The following is a 20,656-nucleotide window of genomic DNA, read 5'->3' as shown; positions in this document are numbered from 1 at the left end:
ATGGTGGTAAAGAGTAGTGTGGTAAGTGATGGGGATGAGTGGTGGGAGTGGCGGTGGCGGTGGGTGGTGATGGGTAGTTGTGGTGGGTGGTGGTGATGGGTGGCGGTCCTGGGGGGTGGTGGTGGATGATGGATCAAAAAGATTTGTATCTAAAAAATTAATAATATAAAAAAATATTCAAAAAAAAATTTTTGTTTAAAAATTAACTGATATAAAAAATTTTCATAAAAAAAATTTTTATCTTAAAAATCAAATGCCATGTTATCTGCATTGCAGCTTTTTTCTTTCAATGTTTAAAAATTCATATCTTCCAGAAAAATAAATATATCGATTTCTTTCTGGGCTTATCTTAAAGATGAATTATGTGGCTATTTTCTAAAAAATCGTGATTTTAATTAAAAATGGCCGAATTAATATGGCCGATTAAAACGTTATTTTATTGAAAATTGTTAAAATTTGTTTAATTAAAATATAGTTTGGTATAAATGTTATTGGACGATGTATGGAGTTTAATACGCACCGCGCGAAAAGCATCATTTTTTTGAAAATTTATTTTATATCAAAAATTAACATTTGTTTAATTAAAATGTAAATTGGTATAAATGTAATTGGGAGACGTATGGGATTTAATACGCAGCGCGCGCGAAGCGCGCGCCTGTTATGTATGCACTAGTATATATAAATTTTACAAAATGTCTTTTGTATTTTGATCATTGTGAGAGAAGAGATCGTGATAAAAGCAATTTGAACATTTTATTTCGTCCTCAAGTAATTAACACGTGAATTTTATTGCATTAATTGCTCATATGGGATAATATAGGAATAACATATATCATACAAATAATCACGAAATTATTTAACGTGTTTAATTCAGTTGGAAATATCAATGTGTTATTTATTATTACCGTTTTACAGCGCGTGGACGGTTTTAATAAAACTGATATGTGTGCGTATCGAAGATCGTAAAATCTAAGAAATTTTCACGAAAAATTGGACAATGGTTCGAAAAAAAATCACATTGTTGAGCTCAAATCTTAAGAGGTAAAGCGCGAGACCCCAACAAAGAACGCGGACGAAAAATTTCTTTGATTAGAGTTCGAAAAATATTGCGAATGTATAATAGTGAAACAAGTTGTTCATTCATGATTTGTTAACGCTACGCACGCACTTTCCGCTTTTTAGGATTCTACACGTTAGTATATTATAATTTTCTTTGAGAAATCTCGCCATTCTCTTCTCAATAGAGAACTTCGTACATACATGCATGCACTTATCGTTATAAAAATACGTTAACAATACGCGCCAATAATTCTTATCATTGTGCACGTCGGCACAGCTTGACGACAGCAGTGTGGATAATATAGCGATAAGTAACGTATGGCGCGCAACAAGATTTTCGCTCTTGAGACTGTCGCCGTGACAGCGGCGGAATCCCCTGGATTAGGACTCAAGCTGGAAAGAAAACAACGGCGGTTTTGTCATTCGAGTAGCGTAAAAGCGGCAGAGGGAAAAGAAAATCAAGGGTGCGTACGCCTGACGCCTCGAATACCTTCGCAGAAACGAAGAGAGATTCTACTCTAGATATTTATGACCCTTCGCGATTCTGTTTATTCGATTAAACAAGTTGCTCGGATTACGTAATGTTAGTAAATCATAATTCTAACGTGTCTGTGCTTAATCTGCGATGTAATTATTACAGAAAATTTATTGAGACTATATAGACGATCAGCCCCTAAGAAATTAATAACGTTACATGCCGATAAAATACGTCAAGTTGTTGAAACTTTATTGTGAAATAAAAATCGGAGTAATTTGAACTAAACTACTAATGTGTTTGATAAGAAATATCAGTCATATTTATTATATTCAGACATGACACACATTACTTGAGTAGTTAGTTGTCCGATTATTGTTTGAATAGCATGGCCTATTTTTTCCTACACAGAGAGAATTTTATTTTAAAATTCACCCTGAAAATCATGTTGATCGTGGAACAACATAGTATTTTGATGAATTTTATATGATTTTCACTATTTTTTAAAATATATGCTACAATAAATTTAGTGTAGTGAACAGTAAAAAAAAAACAAAGAAAATCACATAAAATTTGTCGAAATACTATATTGTCCTACGATTAACATGATTTTCAGGGTAAATTTTAAAAGAAAATTCTCTCCGTACGTATCGTAACATGATCTATAATCTAGACATATATATTTTTTAAATGCGAATGTTAAAATATTTACAATGCTTAATGAATATATATGATCGATGGCGATTTGAAAGTTTATAATTTCATGGCGACTTCGCGTTTCTTTCTGATCCTAATTTTATTGTTAATCTTCGAGTCTGATAGAAAAAAAAGGATTACCCGAGTATCGAGGAATTTAGAATGTGCGAAGAGGCCTCCTCGCTCTTCCGGTGCAGTTCGTGGCCTAAACTGAAGACGGTAGATTGGGAGCATCACGTGCGAAGCTAACATGTCCTCGGACAGCCCGGCGGGGGTTGTCTTCCATGTGTGTCTAGCTGGCGTGTATGTACAGTCTACACGCATCTCTTTCCGTTATGCCGTACATACACGATGTATATACGCGCATGTAGGTACATACATGTATGTACATGTAAGCTCTCGCGCCAGCAGCTTCCGACGAATCTTTCCCGGCTGTAAAACGCCCCGGCATATCTGTAAACACAAAACGCGTCTTAACTCACTCGCAAGCTCGTACAGGACGAGAACATTTCAAAGCGGGGCAAATCAATATATTTCGAAGAGTATGAATTTTAGACGGGAAACATGAATTTTAGAGTTTCGGGAAAAAGTCATTGAATTTCGAGAAACGCGCTTATTTCGGCTACGTTTTTAAGAAGAACCCGTTTTCTTTCCCTCAATGTAGTCTGTTTTATCGAAACACATTTAACAACATTTTAAGATATTTATATGCTTTTGAACATTACATATATTTTGCTTTCCAAAGTTACTAAAGTTATATTATAACAGAAGTGCAATTCGCGAATAATTCCGTGTAGATCCGATATAGCCGCATGTCATGTTTATATATGTTATAGAGGGTTGTCGTATATGTATATTATCCTTACGAGAAACTGGGGTAAAACCGGCGTAAGCGGATCAAGCTGAGAATATTCGCTTATTTCGCGAGAGGTAAGGGAAATCCAATGAAAACGTTGGATAAAATCGAGTGGCTGATATTGTATGTGACATATTTCGACTAAATGCAATGCACAATGCTATGCACAATGCTATGCACATGAAATTATTGCATTGATTTTTTAAATAAAAATTCGTCAGCTTGATTCTTTACGAATTTAATTGTAAAAATATAGATTATTAAATTTTGAAGAATTTTTATTAGTTTAAACTCTATTGTTTAAAGTTAATATTGTGTGATATTGAAAGCTCAAAAGATCTTATTTTTACGACTGCATAAAAAAAGTACAGGGTCAAAAGAGATTAAACTCCTTCATCGCAACTGCGCTTGATGCCACTCGCGTTTGATTTACATTGCGGGCAACGGGCACGAAATCGTTAAAATCCGAATTTATTTGCTGCCATGTAATCACTGTTTGCACAGAGGAAACGACGATCTCATCTCAAACGGTAAAGAAAATGTATGACGGGGTGAATTCCCCCCTCCCGTCTTCTTTCCGGACGGAGATCGAATGTAACCCGATTCGAGCGATTCCGGCCCTCTGTCAGAGTAACGAAGCTCTTTCGATTCCGCTCACATCTCCAACGTGCCCGAGGAGAGTGCTCCGTGCCGCGCGTTTAGTACAACATTTCAGTTTCGAATGTATACTGAATTCCCGATACGCTGAAAAAGTATCCGGGCCGCCGGACAATGCGCCCCTGCGGGGGAATGGATATTGACGGCGCGCGAAACGAAGAGTTTTCCCCGAAACGCAGACCAAGTTTCTCCGTTTCTTTACTTCTGAAACGGATTTTAGATCCGTTTTTGTGCATCCTCATGCTGTATAATCGAGTAGTATTTTGTTTGCAAGTTCGCGTGTGTAAAGGGATGTCTGGAGCGCTACCAGAAATGGCACAATCCCGTAACGTGTAACAAGGGCCGTTTCCCCGCGTCCTAGATTTTCTTCTCCAACCGCCCCTTCTCGTCCTTCTCTCTCTCTCTCTTGTCTACCGCTACGTCATTAAATCTGCGACGCGTCGACTTCCAACACTTTCGAGCCATTTGAGAACTCGCGTATTGCGCATTCCGCTCTGCATGCAGATACGCACCCCGGACTCGCCACCCGTCTCTTCCGACAATCCTTTCTCAACCCCTTTCCAACCCCCCCTTTCGCCCCGCCCTTGGAATGAATGGTCGGGCTTAGCGATCGGGTGGGAGCGAAAGACGGCTTCGCCATCGTGACGCTTGCTCGATGGGATCGACGTGATTCTTCGCGAGGGCGAGCATTTGAAAGAGCTTTTATCAATTATGCTATACCTTTTATTTTACTTACGTGCCGCGCAATCGTCGCCGCTTCTCTCTCCGTGTGCCCGGAGAAGATATAAACAGCGCAATAATTCTTAGAAAATATATTCCGACCATCGGCCGCCAGACATCAATGCAAATGCGCTTTGCATTTAAATGCAAGCAGCTGCAAGTTCGCGGACTGATTGTAAAAGGAGGATTGACACAAGTGCCAGGTATTGACCTATCGATTGTTTTTAACGAGCGTACTCTCGTCGCAGCATCCCCCTTCAATCAGAAAGAATCATCTGCGAAGCACTTCAATTTAATATCTTCACGCTTCACTTGAATCGCGTAATAACGAACGGATAGAAAACAAAGACCGATGCGACATATAGATAATAACACAATGTTAATAGGCTGTTAATATAAATTGAAATTTTTACAGAACGTAAATTGTACCGTCACTTATATATGTTTTTAAATTCGACGTTAAGATGTGCGTGTGTGTGTGTGTGTGTGTATGTGTGTGTCAGTTTACGCACTTGTGAAAGTATCGCAAAACACGTAGGAAAGAGATGGTGTTACGCGCTTTTATCAAGAGAGGTTCCTTCTTTTTTAATTCGTAATTATCTTAATCCCCTAAAGAGAAACGGTTACCGCGCAATTTACAGACATTACCTAGCCGTTATATTAAACGGTTTCCGCGTTTCAATGCCACGCGACCGTTCCTTTCACGGAGAAAATTTCTATTTATTCAGGCACAGAGAACGGGAGCCTGATGTCGCGATGCAGAGAGTAGGAGAATAAAAAAAAAGAGAGAAAGAAAAAAAAAGAACTCTTGTATGTCGGGCACCGGGCACTCATTTTCGTGCCATTCATACGGTGAAAGGTGGGACAGGTTGGACGCGTTGTTGTTTGTCGCATTTATCATTTGTACGCCGCGCATCATGCTTCAACAATTCGCAAAAGTGCATTGTTGATCCCCGGTGCAAATACACCATGCGACGCGCGGGGAGGGAGGGACGGACCGCGCGCATAAATAAGCGTCGAGAGGCTATTTCTAGATACGCGAGACCGGGCTCGGTATGTACCTGCGCGTGCAGTTGCGGCAATGCATATCAAACGCGTTGAATTTTTAACGTAACTACCGCGCGTAAACCTGCGCTTTAAGCAGCGGGCGAGCGAGCGATAAAAATACGCGGAATAAACGACGAAATATATCTTTTTAGATGTACGATCTTTTTTTCTTCTCTCAAAAGGCTGAGGGTGCCAACGCCCGACGCGTCAAACTCCGCAGATCGATGTGAACCCGCGAGAATCTCTCCCGACGAATTTAGGTATATACGAACCGCCACCGTAGTACGACTTAAATCGCGCGTTTCGCGGGAACGTATATAAAGACACGCGATCGCGAATAATTTCGTTTTCCTCGGGTTTTAACCTCGTCTATGACCGACCTCCTCGAGGACGCCTGCAGAACGTGCCGTCGGTCGAAATTGTAAAGCCTCCCCCTTGAAGCCACCAGGAGACTCGAGATGTTTGATGCGGGAAAACTCGGAAGCTTAAAACGTACATATACATATGTACGGTATCTACCTGCGTATATGTATATATGTACGTGTACTCGCACATAGCCAGTGCCAACGTCGGCATCGCCATCGACACCTTCACGGGGCGATACATGTGTTCGTTCGAGCCCGTAAGATGTCCATCGTCCCGTATCTGTACACACCAATATAACACGGCGGTTACGGAGGTCCGAGGTTGATACCTGACGCAGGGACCATTTGATTGGGCGCATCGTGGTGTGAGGATGGCGGGTAACGATAACGGTTATCGTTATAGTCTATTCAATATCTTTGACTACGAAGTGTTAAAGTATTCCGGGCGCCCCGGCGCGGGATCGGGACACGGGATCGTTATTGCGCTCAGGGAGAAGCCGGGGCTACTTTCCTATATGTATACGGCTACGGTAACACGTGCTAGAATTCGTGATTGTACGGGTGATTCCATGAGTGCGCGCCCATCCTCGTCGGCGGATACTTTTATTTATACGGCCATCCTCGTCAATTTTAATCCTACAGTCAGCGCGAATCGGATGTTTTTTTTTACAGCTTATGTTGTATAAATGAGGGGTGGAGCCCCGCGCGAGTAAAGTCTTACAGAAACGCGATTAATATATCGTCGACTGCGAAGAAAAGTTTACACCTTTTCTCACCCCTTACCTAATCACCATTTTATTTTATATTCTCGGCTCCTCAATCTACCGTCGCGAGAATCAAAATTGATTCGAAAGTTTTAACTGTATACACTCGGCTGTGCTCTCGTATACATAATTCTCGTACCAAAGTTTCGTACTTTTCGTAAAACAGAAGTCCTCAACGGAGTAACTTCAACCGAGCGAGATAAAATGACAATTCCGGGTTTGCGCTTCAGCTCGGGGCCTCGTCTCATCCCCACGTAAGCCCGACTTACTTGGGCTTCGCAAAGCCCCGTGACGGGTTTTCCCGTACTACGAGATACCGTTTGCTCGAGCAAGTTAAGCGATTAGGCCGACGAACCCTTTGACCCGCGCTTTAATCTACTAAAAGTTCTTTCCGGATCGCCGATTTCGCGATTGTGCTATAAATATATTTTTACTTAAAAAAATTTTTATTTTTACCTTCTGATCATATCTGTTAAGGATATCGGACGATTATCTAAAAATTTTTTACTCTTAGGTACACTAATTATAAGTTATCGCACTGTTAGCGCAATTTTAGAACCTACTGATCTTTTTGCGTAATCATGTATTTATTTATTTCATTTATTAATAACCTCATTTCTACTAGCATTATAATTTATAATCGCGAGCGTTTATCTCAATTTACGAAATTAAAGATTAAAGATGCGAGCTTTCGATCTGAAGAGCGTGTATTTTCGAGAGAAACGATCTTTGCCGCGTAATACCACGCACTCCGCATTATTAATGAATTTTACCGTAACGTGGAACTATCCGCACATTCTTGGAGATCCTCAGGGGCAACGTAAATACTTCACGCGGACAAATGTCTTGATGCATTTTTCACATCGTTCATACCACCGCCACCAGCGAGACCGCGTTATCTCCTACATCTTTAAAGAGACTACCGGTAACAACCCGCCAGCTTGCCGGTATGTATAGAGTTCGGCTTCTCGAATCGTGTGCGGGTCCCCAGGTGATCCTCCGCTGGACAGTTTTTTTTTTTTTTCGTCGAGTTGTGCAAGCTGGCGACTTTTAAAGCCGTAAGCATCGCGAGCCTGCTTCGCTTTTCGCGTAGCAGCCGGCGTTGAATCCGCCGATGCGGACCGCCGCTTTGGCACCTATCTTCGGCCACGTTCGCGAAAGTCTGTCCGCAGCAGAAATCTTGCGGAGTCCCCTCAGATTGGCCGCTTTCTTCGAATGTCGAGTAACTCTGCCCCTTTTCGCCCTCTCCCCTCCCTCCTCCGTCACCCTCCCGCTTTTCGCCCGACATCCCCGTTTTCGCGTCTCCGCCAACTGTCTCTTTAAACTGTCCTCTCCTAAAGCCGCGATCTGTCCCCGAAGAGATATTGTCGGAGTGACGTGGTCTTCGGGACCGTGATCGTGTCAACCGTCTCGGCAGTGCTGCACCTTACCACTTGAGAGTTATGGCATTCGTGCGGAATTCATGCATGAGAAGTACGAGCAAGACCAGACCCGAAGAAGTAATACGATATGTTAACAAATCTTTCGCATATTTTTTGCATTTCTGCAGCGAGTGCACTTTGTGTTATTTAGATAACATCACTGTAACTTATTATTGTAATTGAGAAGTGATAAATTTTTTTTGAATATTTTTATTTATTAAGAAATATTTGACTTATGTACAGTAATATGGATTTTTAAATTTGTCTTAAATATATCGCATTTCCGTTTTTTATCGCGACCGGAAAGAGACTGTTATAAAGGAAAAAGGCTTGGAATTGGTGAACCGGTTTATCTTCCGGAAATAGCCGCGTTAGAAAAACTAGTCGACTTAAAGTCAACTAATTGGAAGGCCGCGATTCTGCTGCCTCAATTCCGCGTGCAGCCGAGCGAACGAAAATAAATGGTACGGCGGAGGTTGGGTAAATAGGGCAAAAGTAACAGAAAGATATTGAACTGGCCAGGGCCCACACTCCGCGTAGATCCGAAGCCCACGGAAATTGCTTGAAATGAAAGAAGGCCAACGACAACAATTTATTTCGTGCCGTATACAGCCTGTCAAATAGTTCAGAGAGGAGCTCTCCTCGGCGACAACGGCGATATTTCGTGGCATCGAGAGCGCAGAAATGTAAACGAAAGGATCTTTCTATTTCACAGCTTGACTAATACAGTCAAATTTTTAACACGCGGAACATAAAAAAATAAATGCGATTATTTCTTCGGACTAATATACATGACAGTTTCTCTCATTTCGCGTCAGATGCAACGAACAAAGATGCATCTCCTTCCCGAAATTCTATCGAGATATTTAAAAAATTCTTTCTAATTTCTTTGTCCCATATATGTACAGTCGTGGACAGACCGGTTGCGACACTTTTTTTTATAGGTTTCAAATATATATTTAATATACATAAATATATATTTTATATATAATATTATTATATATAATATTTTGCATATACGAACCACGATGTACTTTCTTTAGTCTGAAGACAGTATAACGCCAATCGTGATTCGTATTTGTAAAATATTAGTGCGCTTTGAAACCTATAAAAAAAAATGTCCCAACCCATCTGTCCACGACTACATGCAAAATAAGAAATATAATAACTAAAAGCTATTGAGATTGACTATTATTTCACGATATCTTGAAAAAAACTGAGAAATTTGAAATTGAAAAAGACTATCAGAAATGCTAACTTTTTTTTATTTATGTCAATTTTATTGAAGTTTGCAAATTTATTTCTGGAAAGCATGTATCAGACATTTTCCACCATTCCGGGAGTTTTTCGATACTCGACGTCGTTTCTTCCGGCATCACGATACTATTTCGTATTTCTCGCTTGAGAAATTCGTTGATTTTAACGCCGGTATGAATACACACGGTTCGCATTTTATATAACATTATAGTAAAATCGGTCAGGCAAAAGTGCCGATATCTTCGCGACACGTCGTCGGTGTGAAGTCTCTCTTTGCTTTAGTTGCGCTCCCTACGCAAAGGCATATACACTCCTCGTCCGATGCCTGTTACGAAAGCGATCCCGTCAAGTTGCGCCGTTAAGCGCGGTAATCCGTGTAACGCGACCCCGGAAATGGGAGAATATTGTGTAAAGGCACATTAGACACGCGTACTTTGACGAAAGGACGGCGCACCAGCTAGCTAGGCACACGAGGAGCGTTGACAAAGTTGAGATAGACATCGTACTAGCGGCGCTACTATGTCACGTGCGCGCGACGTCATTACCCTGCATGCAAAATGTATAACGGTACATGCAGCTGCGAGATGCCGCAACGAAATAATGCTAATTTATTCGGCGTGCATATTATAGAAGTGGCGAAGGGGGAGAACAAAGGGGGAACGGGGGAAGGGGTCACGCGTAATAAGATAGGTCTTATCTCTCTCTCTCTCTCCCTCAAGGATGCAAAACTAGACAATTCCGTATTTTGGTGCATAATTGCGGGACGCTCTATTTCAAAAACAGGACTATCATTTTTATGGTTGTAGCTCCATTTCTTTCCACTATGAATTTTACGGAATACCCGCACGAACAAGTATTTTACATTATAGGGTACTAAAACTGCATGAGAAGCTGAATTTGTGATTATGAACTTGTTGAAGATAAAGATAAAGATATAGACGTGCGAAAGTTTCAGACGTATTAAATCTGCGAAGACGCATATGCAAAAGTTTTTTATAAACAGGAAAAATTGCATAAAGCGAGGACATATATGTATGTGTACGTTTCATAAATATTAAACGCATACAAATTTAGTAAAATCTCACAGCGATGTGAGAAAATTGTTAAATTAAATAGGAGATACGAAAAATGTCAGTTTTGCATACTTGGATTGCAACTGAGAGCGCAAAAATATGCGGGGAATTATGTTACAATGATAAATATAAAAATTCGCGACGTGACACGCAAGACACAAAATTATCAGTTTGACACGCATAAATTTATTTTTGCCTTGGAGAAAGAGAGTGACTATTGCGAATTACCACGTATGCAGTATAATTTATTCTTTTTAGCTGCGCCGCGTTCCATTTATTCTACATATAAATTTACATACACGAATATTACATATGATATACAATTTTGATTTGTAATTCGTAAAGTTATACATGTATACAGTAGTACAACATAGTTATATTATGTATACATTATGTATAAATTCGAGCTTTTGTATAAATTTCACAAAATGTCTTTTGTATTTTGATCATTATGACACAGAAGAGATCGCGACAAAAGCAATTTCAACATTTTATTTCGTCCTCAAGTAATTAACACGTAAATTTTATTACATTGCTCACATGGGATAATATAGGAATAACATATATCACGAAAAAGCATTAAAAAAAGCTACTAAATAAAAACAGATTAATTGTGAAATTGATGTTGAAATTCAGTACTCACGGTATTGCGGCGTTTCCCAATGTCGTTCGCCAGTCACACATCTTCCGCTGCAATTATCCAATACCATCAGTATCTCAGATTGATTCAGGAGCATCTCTGCATCATCCCGCGTCGATTGCATGTCACTTTGTTTCACTCCCGGTACACTCGCGAGTCGCGACAATATTCGCGAGATTGTAATTTGAACATGTTTCACAATTTAATTAATCGAGCAGTTATATTGAGCATTTGTCGGAAATGTCATTCGCGAATTCGGTTAAAGAGTTCTCTACATCCATCGTATGTGATGCCACTTGACACACTCGCATACTCCTGACAAGAATCCACGATATCGATCCACAATGATAAACCCATTGTCCATTCATTTGATAATTTGCGAATTTATTTAAAGAATATTTATGTGACGAAATAAGTCCTTCTCTTTTGTCGTTAAGATGTGTCTCAGGCGTGCGATCGATCAAAATTCCCGCGAAGGTCGAATGCGTTTTCGTAACATCTGCATGCGGCAAGATTCATCATGATGGCGAGATCTTTTACGCGAACTATTAATAATCATGCCAGCAAAATAATTAGACTGTCAAAACGCTGTGATATTGCAAACTCGATTTCGCAAAACTTTCTATTTCTGCCTTTAAATAATCGCGGTGACCGAAATACGAAAAGCTAGAAACTACACGAAAAGTGTTCGTCGCTCAAAGAGCACGTTTCGATGTATTATAATATTAAGAAGATATATCAAGTATTATTTCAACTTGTTAGAGGCTAAATGTAATTGTTTAATATATAAAATTCAGAAGTACTATTAAATCCTTGCCGTTTCCGCGGAGAGAGGAGTGAACGATCGATAAGGCGCTTATTATATCCACAAGGAAACGTGACGAAGAAATAAAGCGTCTATGAAATTGAGTTGCGATATCTTATTTAAGAAATATTATATTTCAGAATGTTAAACATTGCGTTGTCCCAGCGAAAGTATCGTCATGTGCGACCTCGGCGAGAGGTGAGAGCGTACAGTAACGTGTGGCTGCACCGGAAGGCCGGAAGGCACAGCAGTGTCTCGTGTCTGCAGGCATACGCGCGCGCGGGACCTAATACTTGTCCCTACTCCGCGCGACCTGCCGCGTGCTTCTGCACAACGCATTGTAACGGATGTAACATCCGTAATGGTTATTCTACCCGTATCTTCATTCTTGAATTAAATTATTACGTATAAATCTCACTTTGGCTGTGCACATCTTTCACGTATTAAATCTCCGTGCCGCACGTGAATAGAGTAACAGTTAAACGTCGCGTCTCGCGAATGAGTATAATGAAGATTTTTACAGGATCGAATTAATTACGGAATTAGTGCTAAAATAATTAAAAAGAGAGATTAATACGAATTACTATCTATGCAGTCTATAGTCTATTCTTTTTAGCTGCGCTGTGCATTCCATTTATTTTACATATAAATTTATACACGAATATTATACGATATACAATTTTGATTTATAATTCGTAAAGTCTGCGTTACGTACGTATATATAAATTCGCGCTTTTATATAAATTCGGCAAAATGTCTTTTGTATTTTGATTATTATGACACAAAAGAGATCACTATAAAAGCCATTTCAACATTTTATTTCGCGCTCAAGTTATTAACGTAAATTTTATTTAAACGCTGTGTGCTCATATGGGATAATAGAAAATAACATATTATATCACAAAGCATAAAAAAAGCACAGATAAATAAAACAGATTAATTGCCGAAATTAACATTAAAATTCAATATTCACGATATCGCGACGTTCCTCGACCTCCCTCGCGCGTTCACCAATCCTCATCGTCCGCTGCAATTATCCGCTACACCAATATCTGAGATTGATTCCCAGGAGCATCTCTGCATCATCCCGCGTCGATTGCATGTCACTTTGTTTCACTGCCGATACACTCGCGACACAATATTCGCGAGATTGTAATTTGAATAAGTTTCGCAATTTAATTAGTCGAACAGTATATTGAGCATTTATCGGAAATTCGCGAATTCGGTTAAAAAGTTCTGTACGTCCATCGTATGTATAATGTCTGCACACTTGACAAACTCGCCATACATGTACTTGCGACGAAAATTCACAATGATAAATCGATTGTCCATCCATTGTCGTTAAGGTGCGTTTCAGGCGCACGTTTGGTCAAAATTCCCACGGAGATCGAATGCGTTTTTGTAACACACAAAATTCGTGATGATGATGGCATCTATTTACGTGAACTATTAATAATCACGTGAATAAAATAATTATAGGCTGTCAAAACTCTGCAATACTGCAAATCCGATTTTGCAACATTTCTATTTCTGTGTTTAAGTACGAAATAATCTCGATGACAGACATACGAATGAAAAACAGGAAACTAAGTACGAAAAGTATCCGTCGTTCAAAGAGTACGTTTTGGATATGTTATAAGATTAAAAATATATCAAGTATTATTTATTTTTAGTATGATTTGTTAAAGGCAAAATGTAATTGTTCGATATGTAATAAAAATTTAGAAGTACTATTAAATCCTTTCGCGGAAAGACGAGTGGAGCTATCAATAAAACGCTTATTGTATCGATATCGAAACGTGACGAAGAGATGAAGTGCCTATTTGATATATCTTTTTAATCTTATAATAAATCTTATATATATATACATGAATCAATACATGAAGATTTTTACGGTATCGTATTAAGTACGGATTGACGAATTAGTGCTAGAATCATTAGAATATAATCACGAGACTATTTAAAATCCTCGCGTATTTAATTCATGTATTATTTATTATTACCGTGTGCGTATCAAAAATCGTAAGAATAATCTGCACGAAACTACGATCGTTCGTCAAGTCACGATCGATGGAAAGGGCTATTTGAAAATAAATCGAATTGTTACTTGAATATCGTACTGACGGTAATTTAAGATGGTTCTGGGATAAACTCTCGTTTGCGTAGCTCGGAAACTTCGGTCGCTTGTCGACGCGATTGCCCCTTACGCTCCACGAGTTTCAAATGTATCCCCCGAATCGTATTCGAGCGAGGAAAGGCGAAACCGATGGCGGAGAAACGCACCGGATACGGATTGAAACTCCGGCGTGAATGATTTAGCAGAGGTTTTCGCCTCCTCGAAGCGTTTTCGGATCCTCGCGCCTTTAACATCTTTAACCGCCTATATCGTAATTTGTAACAACGCCGAGACTTACGTAAGAGCGAGAATGGATAGGCGGTGACATTATTATGAACGGCAGCGTTATTTTGACGCACGTACACCCACACGAGCATTCGTGCCTTAAAATATACGCACATGCGTTGCCATCGACGTCGTCGTAGACCGTGGACGTGGACGGAAAGATATAAATACTAACTTATAATTAATCGTGATTTCAATAAAAATTGAAATAAATTCTAAATAAAAGATGAAGTAAAAGTGATAAGTTAAAATAAAATATCTAAAATATTTTTGTTAAAATATGGATATCGTTTGATATTAATATTAATTGTAATTTTTACACAGAGAGAATTTTATTTTAAAATTTACCCTGAAAATCATGTTAATCATAGGACAATATAGTATTTAGGCAAATTTTACTGTGCACTACAATAAGGTTTCGCAGTAAAATTTATTGTAGTGCACAGTAAAATTTACCTAAATACTATATTGTCCCACAATTAAGATGATTTTCAGGGTAAATTTTAAAAGGAAATTCTCTCCGTGTATACATAATATATTAACATTAGTTTAATACAAACTAATAATTACAAAAAAGGCTATGGGAGTAGCGCGCTAACTTTCATAGTTTTTTCTGTAATTATTAATTTAATTTAATAATTTGGAGTTCCTACATATTATCGTACTTTATTATTTTTTAATTAATACCTATATGTTTCTTTAATTCATTCAATTAGTTTAATAGTAATTAGTTTAATACGTTTGATACATTTCCAAAGTATAATTATTTAATCTCGCAACGTTCTGATCACAAACAATTGTGAACTCTGAATTCGCCGCGCATAAATTCGAGATATAAACAATTTTACCGAGAGAGAAAAAAAGGATTACGGTTATACGCATATACACGTATAATGTTACAGAACTCGAGAAGCGCGTCATTACACGTAAGCGTTACGGAGGGATAAAACGATGTAGACGCAGGAGGTGGTAAAGCGAGGAGAATCACGGGAAGAGAATCGGCGAAGAGGAGAAAAGCGGAGCGGTACACCGAAGACTATTACGAAGTGGAGAAGGATCGAAGAGACGTAATACGAGGGTAAAAAAGTGGACGGGGACGAAGGAACAAAGAAGAAAAGGACGAAAAGGCTCTTTAACCGGAGTGCACCAAACGACAGGTGAGTCCCACGGCGCGGAGGTAGGAGAGAAAGAGAGCCCACACAGTTTCCCCGTGAGGGAGCACAGAAACGAAGGGGGCAAGATGGAAAGTAGAGAGAGAGAGAGAGAGAGAGAGAGAAAGACAAAGAGAGCGAGTGAACGCGAGAGAGAATGAGCATCGGCCGCGGCGCGGTGGAAACAGAGACGGGTTTAGGCGTACGAGACGAGATGAGCGAGAGGAGAGGCCGCGAAGATACACGAGCGCGGAGCGCGCAGGCACGAGAGCGCGCCGGAGCCGCCGCGCCGCGACGCGCCGGAGCGTCGAGGGGTGGGGGTGGGGGAATAGGAGCGGCACCCGTAGTGGGGAGGAAGCACGCCGGCGCCTCAGTCCCGCGGTGTCTCTCGAGGCGTTCGGTGCGTGACGCCGCTCTATTCGCTCACGGGACACAAAAGCTAAGCGCTCGGTTCTCCCTTCGACTCGGCCGTTCCGTGCCGCGAGGCTCCCGCAGACAGGCTAGAGGAGAGAGACAGAGAGAGAAAAGTATCGTGCGCGCGGTCGCGCACGCCGGTCGTTTTATACTCATCGTTGATTCCAGCGTCGTTTTCTAGCGACGAGCAAGGCTAGCCAACCGCGACTTTAGTAGCGGAAGTCGACCGGCCGTGTATACACATCTCTCTTCCTCTGTCGCGCGCGCGCGCGCGCTCGTACGTTCGACGGAGAGCGACAACAACATCGGGCTGTTCTACGAGACGTGACTGTACCAGCTGTGGTGACGCGACACGCTCTCGAGCGGGAGGGGGAGGAGGCGAGTGTGTATTATGCCGTGCTATATGTGCTCTCCCGTTTGTAATCTTCTGTTCTGTGCATTCGGCGGGTCGCAAGCGCGAGGTTAAGTCGTCGAGGGTTTTGCTTTCCTTCGCGATTCCTCTCCTCTGTGTGCACCGAGAGTGTGTTTTCTCCGCCGAGGCCCCGTTAGCGCCGAGGGAACAAAGGGAGACAGCGAGGGAGGCCAACAGCGGGCAAAAGCGAGAGAGAGAGAGAGAGTGAGAGAAGACCTACACACACATCAGTCGTCGTATCGATCGAGAGCTGGTCCCACTTGACGTGAGTCGATGAGTTTTGTACATACTACCCGCGTTCACTGATCTTCGTCCGTGTCCGTGTCTCTGGTGACACAAGGGAGAATGGAACGCTCCGTTTTCTCCCCGTTTTGGCGTTGCCTCCCGTCGTCTCCGTCGGCTCCGCTTAACGGGAAAACCGATTATAAGCGAAGGAGCCCACGTGCGGATGCGATGATAATGCTCGAAAATAATGCTCGGAATAATGCTCGGGAAAGGCCGCGTTGGTCGCGCGAACCGCGAATAACCTTCGTCGGCAACTGTTCTTTTTATACGCACCAAATCAAGTTCACGATCACGTACAAGGGGCTCAAACTCTGCCTCCTCGTTGTTTCACCCGTCTCCGGATAGGATATCAAACGCGAAACATTCGTTACTGTCAAACGCATTCGCGATACCATGTACCAGCTCTAGTCTATCTTGTAAGCCACCTGTCATTTTCTGATAATCGTATTTTGCTGGGATATATTTACGTGTAACATTCATTCAAGGTATATTAAATAAAAATGTCGGTGAAAGTGCGTTTTTGCCTCACGCGGATCGTAAAACTCCATTTTCACGCGAATTTATATTTTGTACGATACGAAAATGTGGCTTATTAAAAAAGATTTTATCTTATAATTTCGTTTAAATTCGCGAAAAATTTTGATGTTATAGCTATAATATTGTTATTGAAAGAGTTTTGATTTTCGAGCATTATTTCAGCATTAAACGAATGTGAACGATATTGTTTGTTGCATTATATCGTATATTGGATTGTTCATTAAAATTTATACTCTACATATATAGTATTATTATCTATTGTGCTATATGTCATCGCTATTATAATGGTAGAAAATACCAGAAAGAGAAATGCGAATGTCACGAATTAATTGCAATGTAATGACATTGCAATTATTATCTATAAACGCTTTTTGGCGGAGGGGACAGGATAATATATTGATATTTTATTTAATAATTTAGAAACAATTACGCAGGAGGCAACACCGAATGGACACTATTATTGTATACGTACAGGTGCTTAAAACTGCCCGTAAAAATACAGCTCGTTAAAGATATCTCAACGATATATAGTTTCACGTATCGGTAATTTTTTTTTTACATTCAAAGAAACGCCGTTTTGTGGTCACGATAAACTTACGGTACAACGAATAATAAGTAGGAAGCGAAACGTTCGCGTACATGATGATTATCGAGGATATCTCGATCTTCTTTACCGCGTTATTTTTTTGAGCTTCCTCGATCGCCACTTGAAAGACGAGTCTTCTTCTTAGACCTGTTCGTTTTTTTTTATTTGTTTTGTTTTTTTTTTACGTAGAGACGTTTTTACGAAGTTAGAAAAATATCGCGCGTGAGCCTTCAGTTTCCAACGTTCTCGGAAAGATTTAGAAAACAAAGGATTGTAAAATATGTTGTCGAGACTCCAGTAATCTCGGGGCTACGTCGAGTCTCCGCGACGACGCGGACGAACGAGGCGACGGGGCGCGTTCGGACGCTCCCCGCGAAAGCGCACATGTGTTTCCTTTCGCGTATTATCGCGCTCTAACGGCCGTGACACCTGTGCCTGGACGTGCGTGCACGTGCACCTCGTTCGCGAAAGCCGCCGGTGATAATACGTCTTCCAGGACGATGGAGATTACGCCGCGCGACGGGGCGTACCGTCGCTAATTAGACATGCGCCCTCGAGCCCGCGTCTCTCCTTCTCTCTTTCTCTCCGCGTGATACAGCTCCGCGAATCGTACTTTTATTGCACGCGAGGTCTAATTAAGGTAGCGAGACAAAGGCCAACCGGTAAACCCGGACGATTACGAAACGCACTCGGAGAGATGCCTCAATCTAAACGTGTCCCGGCTTATAACTCGCGGGACGCCCGATTCGTATCGCGGGAAATCGAACTCGTCCGCCTGGCACTTTGCCCGAGTATAACCTTCGCCGATTCTCAATATCTTTCCTGGAGCGCGTCCGTCCCTTCGCGATATCGGGTTATCGGTGACGAGTTAACGAACGAAGCCTGTCAACATTCTCGTTCGCAGCCGTCTCATACCGCAGAGAGAGAGAGAGAGAGAGAGAGAGAGAGAGAGGAAGAGAGACGAGGTATCGACGAGGTGGAGAAGCGCACTTATCATCCAGATTCCGGTTCGCTTTGTCGATCGCTTTTCTCACGATTAGGTCGCACTTGGTCGCAAATAATGAAATTCGACGGTAGATATACGATTGACGGCGTCGTTGCTCGCTTGATGCGCGCGATCAATACTCCCGCGGATCGGCTTCGTGGCGAGTTGTCTAGGCAAACTTTCTACGGCGCGTCAAGTCTATCCCCCTCGATCGATTGACCGAATCAACGCTCTCTCGACGTGCCGTGTTTAGCAAAACTTTGACGGATGTTCGTTTCCGTTTCGTCAAAATTCCGCGGACACGCGACGCCCGCGTCGCCGCCGCGCCGAGATTAAATCACGGCTTTGTCGTAGGCTTGCAGGCTATTAATAGTCTCTCGGCAAATTTTAATCTTTGCCCTTTGTTTCGTTTTCTTTTTGCTAGAAAAATTTTGTGCGTGTAAGCTCTCGGCCTTATGCTCGTGGAAAGATTAAAAAAACAAAGGGGGTTAAAATATGTATGTAGTTCGAGTTAATATTTAACGATAGTCAGCTATCTTCACGGGAAAGCTCCGTTGAAAAGAGACCGCTTTGTTACAGTCCTCCGCGATTTTTTTTTTGGCATTTCATATCTGCTGCAGGCAGCATGAAATTGAAACAAAAGTCTCGGAAACTGAAAGTCGAAACTAAAAGGTAAAGCGACGCCGGAGAGATAAGTGTCAAATAGAATGCCGTAAAAATGGGACGCGTCTCCGTCAACCCGTAAATGAAATATCATTTTTAGATGCGTATTTATTACAAAGCTGCTTTTAATTACAAATCGTCAGCTGTCGCGTATCTGCTGATAACATTCGTCATGAAATTGAACCGGAAAGTGGAAGAACGTGGATTAGTAGATGTTTGTTTTCTTAATTTTTTGAGATTTCGAATTAATTTAACTGTTCTTTCGAAGATTGCATTCAGAGTAATTAGGATGAGATATCTGAGATATCAAAATGTCGATTTTCGAAATGATTGATTCACAAGCGAGCATCTCGAAAAACACTTTTCTATATTTTACTTTACATATTTATACGAGTTTCGTTGTTACGAGTAAAATAATGATTCACGATCGCTCGAGACGATGGACGACTCAAGTAACATCCTTAACGATCCTCAGTTCATAATATTGCGAATTTCCGGAAAACTGGGGCATTATTCTTGTTTTATAAAAAGGAGAAAGCCATATGAAAAGTGCAAAGTGCGGCGCATTACTCTTTGCGCAGATGGTACATTCGCACAGTATTTCATCTGAGAACGTAACACAGACGCACTCAACACATTAATTCTCTCTCTCTCTCTCTCTCTCTCTCTCTCTCTCTCTTTCTCTAGCATTCTAGGCTCTATTAAAGCTCGCGAATCGCCCGAGCAAGAGGGTTTGTTCTCTTAATAGAACTTTTAATGAAATTTTCTAACGTGGAGAACGCGTTTATAATATTCCGCGAAAAATCGCGTATCGCGCCCCAGTGTGCAGAGGGAGTAAAAATCCCGGGCGTGTATTTCGCGTTCGTTAAATGCGTTACGTCGGGAACAACGACGACCGACGCGTTGCGAGAGCAATGTGTGCATGTGCGCTCGGCGCGGCGCGATGCGCGGCGGCAGCGCGGCGATGCAATTCCCTTTCTTGAGTTATTCGACAAAGTTGAAAAATTGGATTCGGCTCGAGATACGGGCGGCGTCGGCGGCGGGGATCAGAGATATCTTTATCGCCGCCCGACCGGCTGTGAATTAATCCCCCGGCACTTCAAAAAGTTGAATAGCAAGTTCCGAATATAAATCTCGCACTTGGCGCGGACTCGCGTCGCGAGTCGAACGTAACTTCTGGACATTAGTCATTGATATAATCGATCTCAGCGGTACGGTAACTAATCTCGCGTGACGCGCACCGTCGACCGCAACGTAAATTTATTGTCAGCTAATTAGCCATTCCGTTCATTCTCTCTTTCTCCCTCTCTCTGCACTCGAATGGGATTCTGTGTCAATTCGATGCATCCAGCCTTCCCAGGTTCGATCGAATTTCCGGGAGGAGGTG

General features: G+C 41.4%; 1 long non-coding RNA gene across 1 annotated transcript in view; it reads left to right on the top strand.

The window, feature by feature from the left end:
- LOC105455861 overlaps nt 1–15,369 on the top strand; it is a 41,205-nt gene extending 25,836 nt beyond the window's left edge. The window contains exon 3 of the long non-coding RNA XR_975166.1: nt 15,139–15,369. This is a non-coding gene — a long non-coding RNA (uncharacterized LOC105455861). The remainder of the gene's footprint in view (nt 1–15,138) is intronic.
- The last annotated feature ends 5,287 nt before the right edge of the window (nt 15,370–20,656 follow it).

Source organism: Wasmannia auropunctata, unplaced genomic scaffold (assembly GCF_000956235.1).
Source record: "Wasmannia auropunctata unplaced genomic scaffold, wasmannia.A_1.0 LD335828.1, whole genome shotgun sequence".
NCBI classification, from domain to species: Eukaryota; Metazoa; Arthropoda; class Insecta; order Hymenoptera; family Formicidae; genus Wasmannia; species Wasmannia auropunctata.
Note: the sequence above shows the minus strand (reverse complement) of the source record. Positions and strands in the feature narration are given on the sequence as shown.